The following is an 18,753-nucleotide window of genomic DNA, read 5'->3' on the forward strand; positions in this document are numbered from 1 at the left end:
GGATTGAATGGCTATCCAAATCGTGGATGTGGATCAACAAAAAAAAGAGGCAAAGAAGCAGCAACCCAAACGAAAATCACTAAAGGACCTAAAGGAAGACCAAAATCTTAAGGAGGTCCTAATCCATACTAGAAATATCTTAGAAGTTGATGAGAATCATAGCAAATTAAGCGCAGATGAGAAAAAATGTTGGAATTATTCCTTGTTTAGGTCGAGGAAGACATCAATGACATTCCATCCCACTAGCTAGTGCATTTTTTAAATTTGTTTGGTCAATGGTGTGCTAGATTGTCCAAATTGGAAGGAGATCATAGGTCAGTGATCTCAAGAAAAGATAATGGACACTAGAGCCCTTCTCCATTGGACCCTCCAATGGTTGAGAAAGGGAAGAAGGGAAGAAAGTCTTTGAAGGAAGCGGGGGAATTTCTGTTGAATTCTAGCCAAATGGACCAACTCATGGAGAAACTTACCTAATGAAAATCGTCTTGTGGAATATTCAGGGCTTACATAGTCAAGGTAATCTCCGCTATTTAAGAACGAATATTAACAAGGAGAAATCATAGATAATTATGTTACAGGACACCAAAGTGTTTGGTGACAAGATGGAAGTTATAATGAGAAAGTGTTGGAAAGGAAGTGAGGTGATGGAAATAGATGACCTTGGCACTGTAGGTGGTCTTGCAGTGTTTTGGAACCAAAGTTTGGTGGCTTTCCAAGATTGGTAAGCCACAATCTACAACTTGGCAAGGAGATTTCAGTGTATTGGGGCGAAGGAGTGGACTAGTCCGACGACGGTTTATAGTCCCCCCACCTTGAACTAAAAAGAGAAATTGTTGGATGATCTATGAAAGACTCGAGAATCCATCCAGGATAAGTGTTGGATAGTGGGGGGAGATTAAAATATGATCCATAGCCTAGAGGAGAAGTGTGGTGGGGATAAGCAGATTAGATCTAGTGTCGCTCAATTCAACGAAATTATTGAGGATCTGAGATTAGCAGATATCGATATGCGTAATGTTATTCATACATGGAATAAACAGAAAGGGGGAAACCAACAAGTAGCCAAAAGATTAAATCATTTCCTTATTTCGGAGGAGGCCATTGTTCGTGACTCATTCATGGAGGTTACTCCTTCTGAGCTTAAGGTATGACCACTAGCCCATCCGAACATAAATAGATATGAAGTCAGTTCCAAGAACTGACATTTTAGGTTTGACAACTTCTAATTTCATAACCCACATTTTGTGGAGAAATTGGAATATTGGTGGCAGGAGATCATAGTTCTAGGGGGGAGACAAATGCAAGTATTCTAGGGGAAGTTGAAGGAGTTGAAGCTTATAAATAAAAATTGGAATAAACAAGAGTTTGGGGATATTTTGGTTGAAAAAACGAAGCTATAGGACAAAATGGAGGAGATACAGAGCCAAATCATAGGGGAGGGATGCTCAGAAGCACTAGTAGAAGAGGAAGGAAAGATCATTCATGAGCTAGAGGAAATACCTAGAGTGCTTTGGAGGCAGAATTCCCAAATTAAATGGTTGAAGGAAGGGGAGAGGTATTAGAATATCAGAGAGATGCACAAGAATAAAACCAAATCTCATCGATCAAACTGCTTGGACAACTAGGACATTATATAGGAACACATAGACAACTTCTAGGACAATCTAGATTCAAATAATTTGGATCACCAACTCAAAACACAAACTACAAAGACACAACTCATGACAAATAGACTAAAACACTAACTACGAGAATACAACTCATCAACTCTATCTGGAGATATGATTTCTACATTATTCCAACATCCCCCCCTTATTGGAGAAATGGATTTTCAACAATGCCTAGTTGTTGTCTACATATTTCAAAGTCCATCTTTCCAAGAGGCTTGGTAAAGATGCCAGCTACATTCTCACTTGTATTACAATACACTAAATGAATCTCATTTGATTGCATCTTTTCTCTTATGAAATGATGTTGGACTTCAATATGTTTAGTTCTTGCATGATAAATTGGATTATTTTCCAACTTCATGAAACTCTGGTTGTCACATTTGATGCTTGTTGGTCCTCTTTGTTTTTCTCCAACATCTTCAAGAATACTCATTAACCAAATAGCTTCACAAGTTGCATTGGTCAAGGCTTTGCATTCAACTTTCGTGGATGAAAAAGAAACATTTAGTTGTTTCTTGCTGCTCCATGATATGAACCCCAATCCTAAATTGAATGCATATCCTGAGGTTGATCTTCTATCATCAGGATTTCTAGCCCAATCTGAATCAGAAAAACCTGCCAACTCAACATCAGATTCATCAATATACAAAATACCAAAATAAAGTGTTCCGTTCAGATATCGAAGGACTTTCTTTGTTTCTTTCCAATGGCTTTCACAAGGATTAGCCATAAATTGAATAAGGATGCTCACAAAATATGCTATATCTGCCCTGGTAGTGGTGAGGTAGTTCAAAATTCCCACCAATTGACGATACAAAGTTCCATTCACTTCTTTAGATCCATCATCATTATACAACTTGGCATTCTATTCCAAAGGAGTAGACACTTGTTTGCATTCAAACATATGAAATCTTTCAAGGATTGTCTTTGCATATTCTCTTTGTGTGATGATTGTTTTACCACATTCCCTCCAAATTTCAAGACCTAAACAATAATGCAATTCGCCAAGATCCTTCATTTCAAATACCTGGGACAAATGAATTTTAATTTCTTCAATCAACCTGAGTGCACTGTGTGTTATGATTAGATAATCAACATACAAAGATATCAAGGTAATGTTCCCATCTTCATCTCTTTTGAGGTACAAGTTAGGATCACTTTTGCTTCTCACAAAACCTTTTTCATAAAAGAATGAATCAATTTTCACATACCAAGATCTTGGTGCTTGTTTCAAACCATACAAAGCTTTCTTTAACCTGCAAATAATATGCTCCTGTCCCTACTTTACAAACCCTTTAGGCTTACAAACTCTTCAGGCTGAGCCAAATAAACTTCTTCTTTTAATTCACCATTCAAGAAAGCATATTTGGCATCTAACTGATGCATTTTCCAAAAAACAAATTGTAGCTAATGCAATCATGATTCTAATTGTATTCAGTCTAGCTATAGGTGAAAAAGTATCTTCATAATCAATGCCTTATTTTTGTGAATAGCCTTTTGCAACCAATTTAGCTTTATACTTATCAATACTACCATTAGCATTAAACTTTGGTTTGAACAACCATTTGCATCCTATGGGAACTTTATCTTTGGGCAATTCTGTTAATTCCCATGTGTCATTCTTCATTATAGAGTTGTAATCCTCATTCATTACATATCTCCAGTCTTTATATTCTTTAGCTTCTTCATAACTTGAAGGTTCTAAAACATTCATTACATGAGACATCAATGCATAATCTTTATACCTTATAGGTGGTTGAATTTGACGTGATGACCTCCTTAGAGTTTTATTGCTTTCATCCTTCTTTCTTCTTTGTGGAGTCTCTTGTTCTCTTCTTGGAGTGTGAGACTGCTGGATGCTTCTTGCTTTTGAACCTATATCTGTTCCTGTACCTGTTGTTGTACCTATTCCCGTTCCTGTTCAAAACTTGCTTCTATTTTGATATAATCATCAATATCATGCCATACATTTGTGTTATTCATTTTATCACCTTCATCTACATTTTCATGAAACACCACATCCCTGCTTGCCAGAAATCTATGTGAATTAGGATCAAACAACTTGTATGCCATTTGATCATCACAATAACCAATGAATGTGCACTTAATTGATTTTGCATCAAGTTTTATTCTTTAATCTTTTGGAATATGTGCAAATGCCTTGCATCCAAAAACTCTTAAATGATTCAATTTTGGTTCATATCCATAAAATGCTTCAAAATGTGTTTTCAAATTTAAACTTTTGGTTGGCCTCCTATTTTTCAAATAAACAACAGTATTAATGGCTTCATCCCAAAAACCATTAGAGATATTTTTACCTTGAAGCATGCTTCGTGCACATTCAACTAGTGTTCTATTTTTCATCTCAGCAACTCCATTTTGCTGAGGTGTCTGCGGCACTGTAAATTGTTGTAGAATCCCATGAATTTTGCAATATTGATTAAAAGCTCCTGATTTGTATTCTCCCCTTGATCAGATCTCAGAACTTTGATGTATTTCCCAATTTTTTTTTCCACCATGTTTTTGAATTCCTTAAAGTACTCAAAAAATTACTTTTATTTCTTATGAAATATACCCAAGTGTATCTAGATCTATCATCAACAAAAATAAGAAAGTACAATGCTCCTCCAAGAAATCTAGTTTGCATAGGTCCACATACATCAACATGAATTAATTCAAGTATTTCTCTTTGACTTTTTTCTTCATGTATAGGAAATTCCTCTCTATGTTTCTTTCCAAGTGCACATGCTTCACATTCAACATGATTATTCTTCATAACACGAAGACATTAAACCATTGTTTTTCTTTGAAGTAACATTAAATAATTGTGATTTAAATGACCGTACCTTTGATGCCATAACTTTTCTGTTGACATTATTGTAGATGCCAATGCTTGATGCCCTGTCCTAGTCACATCTAGCTTATATAAGACTCCAACTCTTGTACCTGTGGCAATAACCTTGTAGAGATCCTGGATACCTTTAAAAACACACTGTGATTTGAAAAATTCCACTTTTAGATCTTGATCAACAATAGTAGAAACATAAATTAAATTCTTTTTTATACCAAGAACATACATCACATCATGGATCTGTCTCTCTTTTCCATTAGGTAACATCACACCTATTACTCCATATCCTTGAACTTGAAGGGATCTATTATCTCCTAGATAAACACATGTTCCATCAATGTTCTCATGATATTCATCAAACCAATCCTTATTACAAGACATATGGAGTGATGCACCAGAATCAATGAACCAAGCATTCACATCATCAGTCTCAGCAGACAATGTAGCATCAGAAACAAACAATTTGAGATTTTTAAATCCATCATTGATTGAGGTGTCTTTTTCAAAAAATTCCCATTATGCCTTCTGTTTCTCTGTTTACACTCATTATATTTACTTTTATAGCAATATTTAACATGATGTCCAAGTTTGCCATAATAATAACAATCATCATTTATTTGATCATGAACTGGAAATTTAGGTTGTGCCATACCTTTTTTCTTTGCTTGAAACTTTCATCCTTTGCTTTCATCCTATGCCTTGCCTTTGTATGATTTCTTACTCTTGGCTACCATTGCCAAATCTGAATTGTTTGAGCCCAAAATGAAGTTCTTCATCCTCTCTTCCTATTGTAGAAGAATACCTGTCAGTTCATCAAAAGTAGGAGGCCTCTCTCTAGCTGAAAGACTTGAAACAAAAATTTGATAATCTTGCACTAAGCCATTTAATGTGATGGTGACCAAGTTAGTATTGGACACCTTTTCACCAATGTCTCCTAACTTATCACTTAACTCTTTGACACGGGAAATAAAATTGCTTTTACTTTCATTGGCCTCCATTTCAATAAACAAAATCTTGGTCTTCAAGAAAAAAATCCGGTTAGTATTAGATGTTTCATACAAGATTTTGAGAACATCCCCTATTTATTTGGATGTTTTACAATCCCTAATATGAGGAATGATATTTTCCTTAACTGACATTCGTAGCAACACCTTTTCTTTTGTTTCCCTTTTTTCCCAATCTGGAATAGTTGTAGCAGCAGTGGGTTTGGGCTTCACCCCACTCACTATGGGCCACAAATTATTTCCCTCTAAAACTGTTAATACCTTGAATTTCCAATTTGCATAATTTCCTCCATCAAGTCTTGTAGACTCATTCAAATAAGCTTTAGCCAAAAAAATTGACACAATGACAAAAAATTTGTCCCCAATCAACAAAATGCACCAAAACCACGATATCTACATCCAAGTGCACAAGATCTAAAATAAAAAACAAAGCCAAAATTACTTCTTATTTCTCCTTTTTTACCAAACCCTATTTCCAAAACTTTAATTTCCCTTTATTAATCAAATACACCCAATTTTTAACTTTCACCCAAAAGAAAATATTTAAGTCCTTATATCTGGTAAATTATTTTTCACCATAAAAAAATGTTAATCCCTTATGTCTCCATTAAAAAACTTCACGTTTACAAACAAAATTTCCTTATGAAAACTTTATACACAACGTGACTTAAAAAATAGTGAATTGGTTCAAGGTGAAAAGTGAACTCTTCAACAACGGAAAACACGAGCTCGTTTCATAAAAAAACAATTACTTATGGCATACTTCACTTTATTATTCCACGGTTTCATCTGAAGCACAATGTTCAACGCTCTGCCTTGAGCTACTTCAATCAGTACACACTCTCCGAGTCGAAGCACCTTCGACTGAGGATTTACACAGGCTCCCTTCGACTGCCTTTCAAACACTGAGACAACTCCTCAGCAGTTCACACTCAACTCAATGTACAAATAAAGGGTACAAAAACACAGCCACCGTCCTCCACACTGCCACGACGCCAACAACCAAAGGCCCTTCTATGCAATCAACGATCACATCCAGATTGAAAACAAACAGTACACAACAATAGAATTATGCGGCCACCTTAGATCTCACTGTTATTCACTACTTAACCACAATGCAGCAAACCTCCAAGATCTCTTGACATCAGATCTTTTAGTTCACACGACCCTTAGCTCTGATACCATATTAGAAAATTAGAAAGATGCACAAGAATAAAGACAAATCTCATCGATCAAACTTCTTGGACAATCAGTACATTATATAGGCACACATAGACAGCTTCTAGGACAACCTATATCCAAATAATTCGGATCACCAACTCACAACACAAAATACGAATTCACAAATCATGATAGATAGACTAAAACACTAACTACAAGAATACAACGCATCAACTCTATCTGGACATATCATTTCTACATTATTCCAACAAGAAGAACTCCAAATTCTTTCATCGGTCTATCATAAACCATCATCAGAGAAACAAGATATTCTATTTTTCTTCTAGAAATGGAACCCGTCTAGTGAACCATAGGGAGATGGAGGAGGAGCTTATTTATTTTTATTTTGATATACGCTCGTAGGGGTACTGAGATCACATCGAAGCAATGAATCAAGTGACCAAACACATTCTGAGATTAATATTAGCTAAGAAAAATGAGGCCTTGATGCGGGAGATCTTGTTTGAAGAAGTAGAGGCAGTCATCAAGGAAATGAATAATAATAAATCTCCAAGACCGGATGGATTTAGTTCTGATTTTTTCAAGGTCTATTACCATTTCCTCGGGGAAGATATTGTCACCATCATGAAGGAATCTAGGAAAACGTAGCAGAATTGGTTAGGGCTTAGTGAAACTTTCATCACTTTGATCCTGAAAGAGAATGTGACATGTGAACTAAGTCGGTTTACGCCCATTCCATTGTTCAACGTGATCTATAAGTTATATCATCAGTTATAGTGTGAAGGTTGAAACCCTCGTTGCGTCATATCATTAGTCCAAAGAAATTAGTGTTTGTAGAAGGAAGACAAATCTTGGAAGGGATAGTAATGACACGTGAGATTATACACTATTCGAAATATTGTAAAAGGTTGGGAAAGTTGGTGAAATTAAATCTTTCAAAGTTGTAAAAGGTCAAGAAAGTTGGTGAAATTAAATCTATCAAAGGACTATAACACATATTTTATTAAATTTGGAATTAAATTGTGGATTTAGAATTTCAAAATAACCAAAAAACCAAATTCTATTGATGTCCTTGTAATAAAATTTTCCAATTTTAATGAAATATGTGTTCTATGACCATTTAAGTTGGAATTTGCTCACCTAAACATTGGAAGCCTTTATGTTTCCTGAGGATTAGATAATATGGATCTGATCGTTGATCTCAACCCACTTCTTCTCGATCCTCCTCAATTGATCCCCATCTTTAACTTTCAAATCCTCTAGAGGATTATGTCAGAGTGATGAGCCCCATAAATGGGTAATTATATGGGCTCATTTTCCCTCCTAAAATAGTTAAATCAACCATTATCTTAGCTTATTGCATGTTTTTTTATTATATTTATGCTTATGGAGTGAGTTGAGTTAGTTATGATGCCATGAGGTCTAATATGTGTTTAATGCAGATTTTTGTTGAATTTTGAAGACAAAGTCAAAGATTCAATGGACAATTGGCAACAATAATTCGAATTGGACAAAGGAGAGAATTTATAGGAGGGAATCCCCCTCATTTATTACTCTCCACTTCGAATTCCCCTTCATGCAGCTCGGAGTACAAACATCCAAATCAATGCACTAGGACACAGCCAAGCAAGTGGAGGATAACTTATGTTTATCTCGAGTTTTGGGAGCCAAGCCTCCCTGATTTTAAGGAAGCTATTGGGAGCTTCAATTGTATAAGTAGAGAGGCCTAGCGCCTCACTAGGGTTGAATTTTTGTTGGATTTTTGTTGTAATTTTTCTATTGTAACCTCTGCTCAACTTCGAGCTTACCTTTGTGGACAATTTCATGCAATCCTATTATTGTTTTGATAATAAAGATGAGATCCTTTTTGAGCTAGCACTGAGTTACCTCAGAGGGCTGAAGCTCTTGGGTTAGGGCCCAATCCAAGCAGCCAAGCTCCTCTTGTTTGTATTTATATGCTTTGTTTCAGTTTATGGATTAGTTTTTGTCAGATGAATTTCTTTCTTAGTTAAGAATAGGTTGCTTTTGGTGATTTAGAAGGTTGTTTCCATTTGTGTTTTCCATAGCAGGTAAAGTAGTGATAAAAAGAATATTCAAAAGGCTAGCAACAGTGCCTTGGCCTCTCTTCCTCCCTTTGGGACTATGAATTGAGGCAAAGACCCTCTTGCTGCCCCAAAAACACAGATTTTCCTTCTCCATAGGATTTCTAGTGTTTACAGTTTGTTAGAAGGTTAATGATTTGCTTTAGATCTCTTCCACCATGCTCATTTATGTATTTGCAATAAGTATTCTTCCATGCTTTATTTTCTTGTAGAATTGCTCAGCATTCACTTCCATAGATCATAGTTTAGACTAGCTTGATGCAAAATTCTGTTTTTTAGATGCACTCACTTCCTTGCTTGCTTGATCTTATTGGTTGACTGTCAATTCTTTTGCAGCAGATCTCTTCTCACAGCAGGTCAGCCTTCAGTCATCACATTCTCTCTTTGATCCATGCCCTACAGGTTGCCTAAAGTTCACCTCAAATCTGCCTTAGTTTTATGCATTTTTCCATAGGACTTCTTTCTTTTTCCCAATCATATTTCCCTCTCCTAGTGACCCTTGGTGGACCCTAGGTGCCCTACCACATCATCCCCACCTTCATCTACCTTTTCCACCCACTCTCACACCTTCAAAACCTTCAAAACTGCTCTCGGCATCCTCCTGTAGACCTCCTGTAGATCCCCTTTGTCCTCCTGTGGGCTTTCTTTTGAAGGCCGAGTGTGGGAAAAGCCTCCAGAAGGCCACCTGAGACCTCCTAGGACCCATCTACACCATCCTACATCTCCTCAAACCCCAAAGTCGCCCTTCAACACCACCTATTTGCTTCCACCTTCACACACAATAAAATACATGCATGTCAATTTCACATAAAAATACATAAAAATCCAAAAAGATGTTTTTTGCTCATTTACTTCTAGAAATAGCTTGAGTAGATTTTGTTTACTTCCTTGATTAGGTAATGGCATTCCTTTCATGGTTTTCATAGTGCTTTCTGCAAAAGTAGGATTAGTTGGTTAAGTAGGGCTTGCTAGGTTTACTTTACATTTCAGTCTTTTTCCTTTCTGCAATTAGAGTAGCCTCTGTAGAGTAAGCTTTCCTTTCTTTCATCACATATAGAGCTTCTTCTAGAATCCATAGAAGTTGTCTTGAGCTCTTATTGATCTTGCGCCAGCTGACCAAGTGATAGCCTGCAGTAAGAACTATTACTTGTGCATACATCACCGTCGCTTCCAAGTTTGTTATGAACTACCAGGTTGATAAGAGTAAAGTAGGCAGCCCAGGGTTTGCAACATTATTGCTGTAATACTAGTCCTCACCACTTATTAGCGCCATTTCTGGGGAAGCGTCAGAGTATTTTGTGATTACTGCTTTCTTCTATTTTCTATCGCAACATTCTGCTAAATAGTTTATTCCAACAAAAGTAGAATAGTCATTTCTTTCAGCTTCTGCACTTCCTTGCTTTCCTTTTCAATTCTGCAAATTTCATTTCAGCAAGAGTAGGCTAGTCATTTCTTTCAAAGTTCTGCATTTCCTTGCTTTCCTTTTCAATTATGAAAATTTCATTTCAGCAAGTTCATTTCAGTGGTTGCAATTTCTTTTGTTTAATCCATTTCAGTTTTGCAGGTACAATCAGTGTGAAAAAAAAAAACAAAAACCAACCAAAAATATTTCCTTTCATGCCTCGTAGGAATAGAGATAATTGAGGAAAATTCTTGCCCAACACCCCCACTACCTCTCACAGCCAACCTTCACTCTTCTTCGGTGGCAGTGATCAAGAAGAACCTTTAGGTGAACAGCCATAGATATTTGAAGAACCTATAGGGGAAGAAGAAGAAGAAAACATCCCTCCTAAGCCAATGGCTGAAAACAGAAATGCTAGGGGGAATGGAGAGAGAATAGAGGGTACCTTTCCCATTTGAAGAGGGAATAGTGGATCCACATTTATGAGTTTATTATCATAACTTTTGTATACATAGGAGTGTTATCTCCTTCATTTGTAATCTTAATTTTTAGAATTTATAAACTTAGTCCTTCATTTGTAATTTTAGATTTTAGAATCATTGTAATGTAGAGTTTAGGACCTCTTGGAATGTAGAACTTGGAGCTTGTAATTGAAATTTGCAATTGGTGATAAATAAGGTGGATTGGATTTTATTCTACATTTGACTTCTTTCTAGGTGTGCTTGTGGAGCTATGGAGGGCCCCCATTGCCTCACTTGCATGCTCGTTTTGTTTTGGTAAATTTTCATTTTATGTTTGTTTGTGAATTTCATTAGATTAAATTATTGGTTCATATGTTTGAAATATTAACAAATGACCTTTCGTAAGAAAGTATGAATGTTTCTTTCAATGAATCTGATTTGTCATTTAATGTTTGATTTCATTAATTTAAGTTTCTGATTCATATGCTTGAGATATAAATGAATAGTCTCTTGTAATAGAGCTTTAATATTTCACGCAATCAATCAGAATTAGGTTTAAGTGCTTTAATTTAATTAGTTTAAATAGTTTGTTGATTAAGATGATTAGAAATATTAATGAACAATCTCCTGTAAGGGAGCTTTAATATTTCTTACACTTGTCACAATTTCTTTAGATATCATTTTGATTAAATGATTAAATAGGTGTTGGAGATCCCAATGAAAGACCTCCTGTAAGGGAGCTTTGGTATTTCTTCACCTAGCTTAGTTTAGTTTGTCTCTAATTCCATATATATTGGGTGATCCTCGAAGTTTACTTACCCAGATTGATAGTAAATGAAACTCTAATTTGCATCCGCATTTTAGACCCAACATTTTGGCGCCGTTGCTGGGGAGGACCATTTGGAGATAGACTTAGGAAGTTATTTTTATTGCAATTTATTTTTATGGACTAACTTGTGAAACCTGGTGACAGTAGGATCTTCATAATGGAGTTCAACTTTGAGCATTTTATTTTATTTTTGTACTTAGTTAGTTTCAAATTCAGTCTTTTGAAACCCCCCATTTCTTACTAATCCATTTACGGATGAGAAAATTGGAGATGTTAAACAGGTACTTCTTGGAGAGCAAGAACAATATAAAATATTGGTTTCAAAAGAACCTTGCGCCAAATCCAAGGATCAAACAGGTTACTCACATGCTTGCAAATCATAAGGTAAAAATTTTAAATCTTGATATGAGCATTTTTGAATTCTTAGTTCGTAGGTGGCTTCATTGGAAACATTCTTTCACCCAGGAAATAAAAAAAGAGTTTCAAGTTAAGGTAGAATAAATTAGAAAAATAAAACGAGATCTTGTAGAGTTTTCTTTTAGTCTTGTTTTCATACATACATACATACATACATACATACATACATACATACATACATATATATATATCATCAACATTTGCCATGAATAAATTAGTAAGAGCCACTTCATCCACGCTAACCTGCAAAAATAAAAATAAAAACAAATCAATAGAGTAGTATGCTCTCTTCCTGCGCTTCGAGTGATTGGGAAGATCAGAAAATCTATTGATTTATTTTCAAAATAATATAAAAATCTCTTTCTCGGAAATTGCACAAATCATTAAAACTACAACATTATAAGAAATTGAAATCATTTTTTTTTTTAAATTCATTTATTTTCGATTTCAAATTTAAAAATGAAATCTATAGTTTTGTGATTTGATAAAAAAGAACCATATTTCCTCTTAGGCTAGGTCTTGTATGCGTTGGGACTATTTCTTCAAACAATCCAAGTTTGCATATAAACAATTCAAACAGGAAGTTGAAACTTCTCTACATTTACTTTGTTCTCGGCTTCTAAATTTTTGGAACTCATAATTTCTGTAATAATGAGATCCTTCTTTGCATTTGATATTAATTGTGAACAAAGTTTGCCATGTTTGGTTGCACAGCTGGGTCTCTTGGATCCCTTCCCCTTCATCCAATTATCAATCCTGCTTGATTTCTAGTTTCGATGGTCAACCTCAATCTCAACATCATTCTTACTTTCTTATCAATCTTGTGTCTCATTTTGTTGTGGCTCTTTCATATGGGCATCACTGCTATCTCGATGGGTTTCAGAGTGGAATTTCATGTGACCATGCACTAAATTCCTTCCCACATAGATCACAATTTATAGAAGAATTGATGGGTTTGGAATTGAGTCGTGACCTAACTGATTTGATTTTGTTATAGCATTGCTAGAAGACGCAATATTTTTGACATGTAGTTTTGAAACATATTTTGTGATCAAACCAAAATAAATCAATAAAAATGAAGACATGGGTTTTTCTGGAATGGAATAAGTTACATAACCCAGAAATCATTTTCTTGGATTCCTAACAGTTTGAGAGGAAATCGTGGTTCTTAGGGACCCTTTCATTCATGCTTGAGTAAACTTTGAAACTTGTTCTAGCTAGTGAACTGTCGAACTTGAGTTGTAAAGGATTATTGGGTTCCTATGCTCAGTAAGAATTCCAATATCACATTGGATTCACCGGGAACGCTAGCGTGCAACCCAGAGATTCATCTGCGTGTGAAGCCAGCTTCTGCGAGTTAGAAATAGCCAGCTTGTGAGACTAGCTTTGGAGCTTCAAAATTGCAGCTGTATTGGGAAGTGCATAAGAGCATTTGGTTCCTCTACTTACACTTTCTTACAATAGAGTGATTTTCAGCCAGCTACGCGAGAAGAGGAATTGTAACTTTGACAGTGATTGCATAACAGCACTCAGAAATGAAGGGCCATTGCTAAAGGGTGTTGAGATGTCATTGACATGGAGAAAAGATTCTAAATTAAAATCTGCTTGGTGTTTTCTGTTTGTTGAATTAAGTAAAGGGTTTCTGCCAAATTGGGCGAGCTAAATTAGGTTCTGTGGAACAAGTTTGTTGATTTTATATGCTTTTGGTTGATCCATTTTTAGTGATTTCATGATTGCATATAGATTTTGTGGCACGATTTGAGGGATTTGATGATTTGATGATTGCATGCAAATTTTGTGAAGCTACTAATTAGAAAAGATATTGATCTTGGCATCTGCTGCTAGTTTTAACCAGGAATTCGGGAACTGAAAAACTACTTACTGGAACAAAGCACCTTGTGTTGCCTTCCAAATAGTATCAAGATCAACCTGCACTTTCGATACATCTACATGCGACCTTTGCATGGCTTCCAGTTTAAGCCTCATATTCTGCAAACCTTATCAATGCTAAATGCCTTTTCAAAAGTTTCACTGAAATTATGATGTATTCTTGTTAAAAGCCTGTATACTTATCGACATACAGGATTTGTTTTGTTTGTATCCTTGAAAACAATCTCATCAACAATAACATAAGTACAGTGAAGATGATCTTGGGTGGCATTGCTTTATCTTTGAAATTGCTGTGTGTGATGAATAATGCAAGCTATGTACGCATCTTGTTTTTTTTACGACTCTTTATAAGCTCTGTTATGCGTCGAATGTAGGTGTTTCTTGTAGCCACTTTAGAGCATTTTCAAGTTCCAAGGATAGTGCAAGCCTGAGTAGAACGTTGCGTAAGTGTCAGAACATGGATGGGAATTGGACAACCTTGCTTTACGAGATCTGGTTCGGGCTGCTCACCAAATAAGGTTTCAAATCAATTCAGATCGACAACAGTCATCCAAGGGAAGTTTTACAATTATGTTCTTAAGGCCATAGGGTCCCTTATTATTAATGCTCAACTCCCTGCAGTTATTGGAATTTTCATGAACGAGCATCTATTGAAGAAGTCTTTGTTGTTTGAAGAAGTCGTTGTTGGGAAGAAGGTTGAGTGAGTGAGCAATTGTGTTATAGGAGTTTTTCTTTTTAAATTCGTGAAGTGACAACCCTGGTGTCAATTTTTAAAATTTTTGAAGCGTCCAACGAATTTGGCACAGAGGAGAAAATGCGCTGATCATGGAGAACTTAAAATATTAACAAAACTACAATACATCACCACCTGTCTTTGTCGGGAAGAGTGATGTAGTGTAAACATTTGCGATTAAAAAAAAGTAGAAAGAAAAACCGCTGCCTCCAGTTGATGTTTGATTTTCAAAGTCAACGGCAAGGAAAGGTATTTCTGATACTTTTGCGAAATGCTTATCAAAATACCTCATGCAATTTTTTATTAAAAGGGAATCCAATGATATTTTAGAAAAATACGCATGTCTTGAACACCGATCAGATAACTATTGAGTGCCTTTGATATTATTTGAAAATACCTTATGTAATTAAAAAAAAATGACTTTGTTATATATTGTATCGAAACAAAGGTGAGCGGTTTATTCTCCAAAGGAATTTCAAAGTTTTTTAAAAAGGATCAAAGGTTTAATTTTTTTCTTTTTAATGTTTTCTTTTTAAGAAATGTTTTTAAAGGGACGAAGTTTGTTAAAAATAAAAAGAAGAGTCTAAAGGTCCATTTATATTTGGGAATTTTATAGAGAGTATTTTTTTTTTTTTGAAATTTTGCAAAAGGAGTTTGTAAAAAGAAAAAGACATTATTGTAAAAAGTTTTTTTTAATTAAAAACGGTTTTGTAAAAGTATTTTTGGAAGGGTTGTTTTTGTGAGAAGTTTTGATAAAGATAATATTAAAAGAGAATCTATTTGTGATTTTTGACTCACCATTGTGGCATGCCACCACTATGAGTTAGAGCCAATGCCAGAGTGAGAAACAAATCTCTAATACCCAACTTTTTCCCATGCACATTCCATGAGCCATCTAACACAAACATGAAGTAATTTATTTTTCATGGGTATTTATTAAAAATGGATTGTTATCAACATCATGAATTGGACAAAAATTACGCTTTTTATTTTCCTTAATCTGTTTCATTTTGGGATACAATTTTTGTGTAACAATTAGGAAGGGAATGGCCATTTCTTCTTGAACACACTTATGTTCTTTATGCCAAGTTTTTTTGCAGGTTTTGGGTGATCAACTGATCATTAAGGAGACTAAATTATGCCGACGATTGGTCTTCAAAAGACTAATTTCCTAAGAAATTCTAAACAACAAACCGATAATCATAAAACAAAATTTCCAGAAAATTACAAGTTCTTGCAACTGCCTATAATAGCTTAATGGTTTGACATGTTGCATGGAAAATTAGCAAATTCAAAGATCTGGTATTTGTTCCTAAGTGTCCAAGGATGGTGAAATACCTATCCACTTTTGAATTTTAAGTCTACATGTGGCTGGTCAACACTGGTCAAACTCAGCTATTTTAGCAGAAATTCCAGAATTAATGAGCAGATTTGCTATATTTGAGATTTTGCATGCCAAAATTCACTTTTTCCCAGCAAGAGTCATTATTCATTTCTCATTATCCACATACACTTCATTACATTTTCATCAATATTAACCCACCAATAAAAGCAATTAAGCTTTTTGTTCCACTTTACATATTCATTGTCAGTTTCCTTTTTCTTACCCTTGCAAATAACACCTTGCTTCCATACACCATTGAGTCCATATTCCTGGAGTCTAAATATTTTTCTAAAAACACCTTGAAGCATGCATGCCTTAAGGGCAAGCTATCATGCCGATAAATAAAGGGAATACGCCAATGTCCCTTGTTCATCGGATCTTCTAAGTATTCGACAACAACAAATTCATTCATAATTAGAAAGATGTGTTAGGGGAATCTTGACTCTCATCCACATCAAAGATGGGAGCTCTCGTGTTGACTAGTTGCATCTATTAAAGGCCACTAAGTTAACAATTTCTTGTTACGTTCGACACCGAAACATTTATTCACATGACAAGAACTGTGCCAACGAGTGTAGAAGACTTAAAGTCCCATCAGTTTGTAGCAGAAGAAGCAGATTTACTTTCATTACTTTTCAGTTTTTGATGTAAATGACTTGAGGACAAGTCAATAAATAAGGCTGGGGAGGGAAAGTGTAAATTTTGAATTTTGTATACCTTCCAAACCTTATGCATTTTCAGCTGCATTCAGTAGCAGATTCCGAACATTCAGCAGAAGATCCAACAGCAGATTTAGCAACAAATGCAACAACAATAAAAGATTCACTTTTTCGACTTCATCCACCATTTTCACAGCCAACTGAAGAAGACTATGATCAGAATTTTGCAGCCACGCATGCACAAATCTCATCCATTTTTGAAAGGGTGAGTTGAGGTATGATATTTTCTAACTTTTAACCATTTAATTCCTTGAAAGCTAGAATGATAATTTTTGGAAAAAAACTTCCTTTCCTCATTTCGCAAAATTGCCAAAACCATCAATTTTTTTTGGGGGGGGGGCATGGGGGGGGGGGGGGGAGATACATTTACATTCATACTTTGCCACCTTCTTATTTTTCCATATTCATATATCACATTCTAAAACCCACATACTTTCAAAATATCTTTACAATTACATCATCATAAGAATAAAAATGGCTTTGTGAAAAGTATTTAAAATTTAATTGGATGCCAACACAATGTTAAGGGAAATGTTCCCCTAGGGCTTTTGGGTTGAAACCCTAGCAGACTGAAAGTTGTCTATATAGAGAAACACACATTCACATAGCCATTATACTATTATAAGAAAATTCTATGATAAGGGGCGTACCTAAGGTCCTACATTTGAGAAGGTCCTTTAGGGTCCAAACCCTTCTTTGAGTTCCTTTTGCTCCTTTGACCTGCAAAACAACCAATTCAAGAGAATACAGTAGTATATGGACTAAACCTTATAAAGAAACCATCTTCATATTATAAAGAAAGGTAGTTAGTTATGAAATTTAAACAACCATTCACATATGAATTCTAACATGAATATCATAAACATGAAGAAGATTTATATCAGGAACCAAGACATGTGTTTCTTTTATTATAGACAAATAAAGTACATAAAAGGAATAATTTCACCTGAGTCGTCCTTTCGCAGGCTCTAAGCAAAGCCTTCTTCCAGATTCGTCCAGTCTCAAGCCTTAACAAACTCCTTCCATGACTTACTCCATGATATCACAAGTAGTGGATGGACATCAACACACAAGGAAACAAGGGTTTCCTGTACAAATGGGGGAAGTGCAGGAGGCACAAGGATCTTCAAACCTGGTTAGGGAAATCTCAGCATAATAACGTTTCTCTCTCTTCTCTCCTCCCTTAGGTCTTCCCATTGAAGCCTTTTTATACTTCTCCCAAAGAAGTTTTTTAGTTGGGAGTTGGTTGGGAACAATTGGGCCACGGGCACTAACAGGTGATCAGTAGGTAAAACCCGCGATCTCCGCCCGAAATTAAGGAGTTTCATATTTTTTTAAGTGTTTTAATACATATACTCAAGTTGGGTATATTCCTACCCACGTATAGATGAGTTTAACTCAGGGCAATGTCGCGTATAATGGATAAAACACTGTTTTTTAAATTTTTGGACCAGCTCTGGAAGGAGGGGTTGCCCTAGGCCATGAGTGCAGCATCACAAACCTTAAGAGTGAGATTTGGAGCTATAATAGATGCCCCCTAATATATGAGGTCATAAGGGGTACATGATGGCCGAAATGTATTAAGCAAGTACATGGAAAGGAAATCTGTCAAAAACCGAGAAGGACTTCACCAGAGTTCAGCCTGCCAAGCCACAAAAGGAGATCAGAAAGAAACACTGTCTGAGGAGGGCATACCCATGCTCAAAAAAAGTAAATCATGTCTGTATATCAAGTACAAGCGGATCCACTAAGTATACAAGTATAAATGACTGGAAAATACATAATGGATCATCTGATCATGATCGAACAAGTACATGTCTGAATATCACATATAAGACTGTCAATGATGCTGAAAGATGCAATAGATCACTGATATCAAGGACTGATCCCAAAAGGTACCAACTGAACATGATGGAATAGGATGGTACTACACTGAAAACTCAGGTGCCAGCATATATAATGTCGCCATGACTGACTGCAACATATAAGGTGGAGTGGTATCAACTAGCAGCAACAGGAGCAACTGTCAAGTGAACCAATGAATGCTGATACAAACTGAGGTCTTCACCGACCGCCGTGGTACATTTCTACACCATGGGAATAAATTAT

The sequence above is a fragment of the Pinus tabuliformis genome, chromosome 5_1, assembly GCF_031772625.1.
Source record: "Pinus tabuliformis cultivar Carrire ecotype Pingquan chromosome 5_1, CPIR1, whole genome shotgun sequence".
Classification (NCBI taxonomy): Eukaryota; Viridiplantae; Streptophyta; class Pinopsida; order Pinales; family Pinaceae; genus Pinus; species Pinus tabuliformis.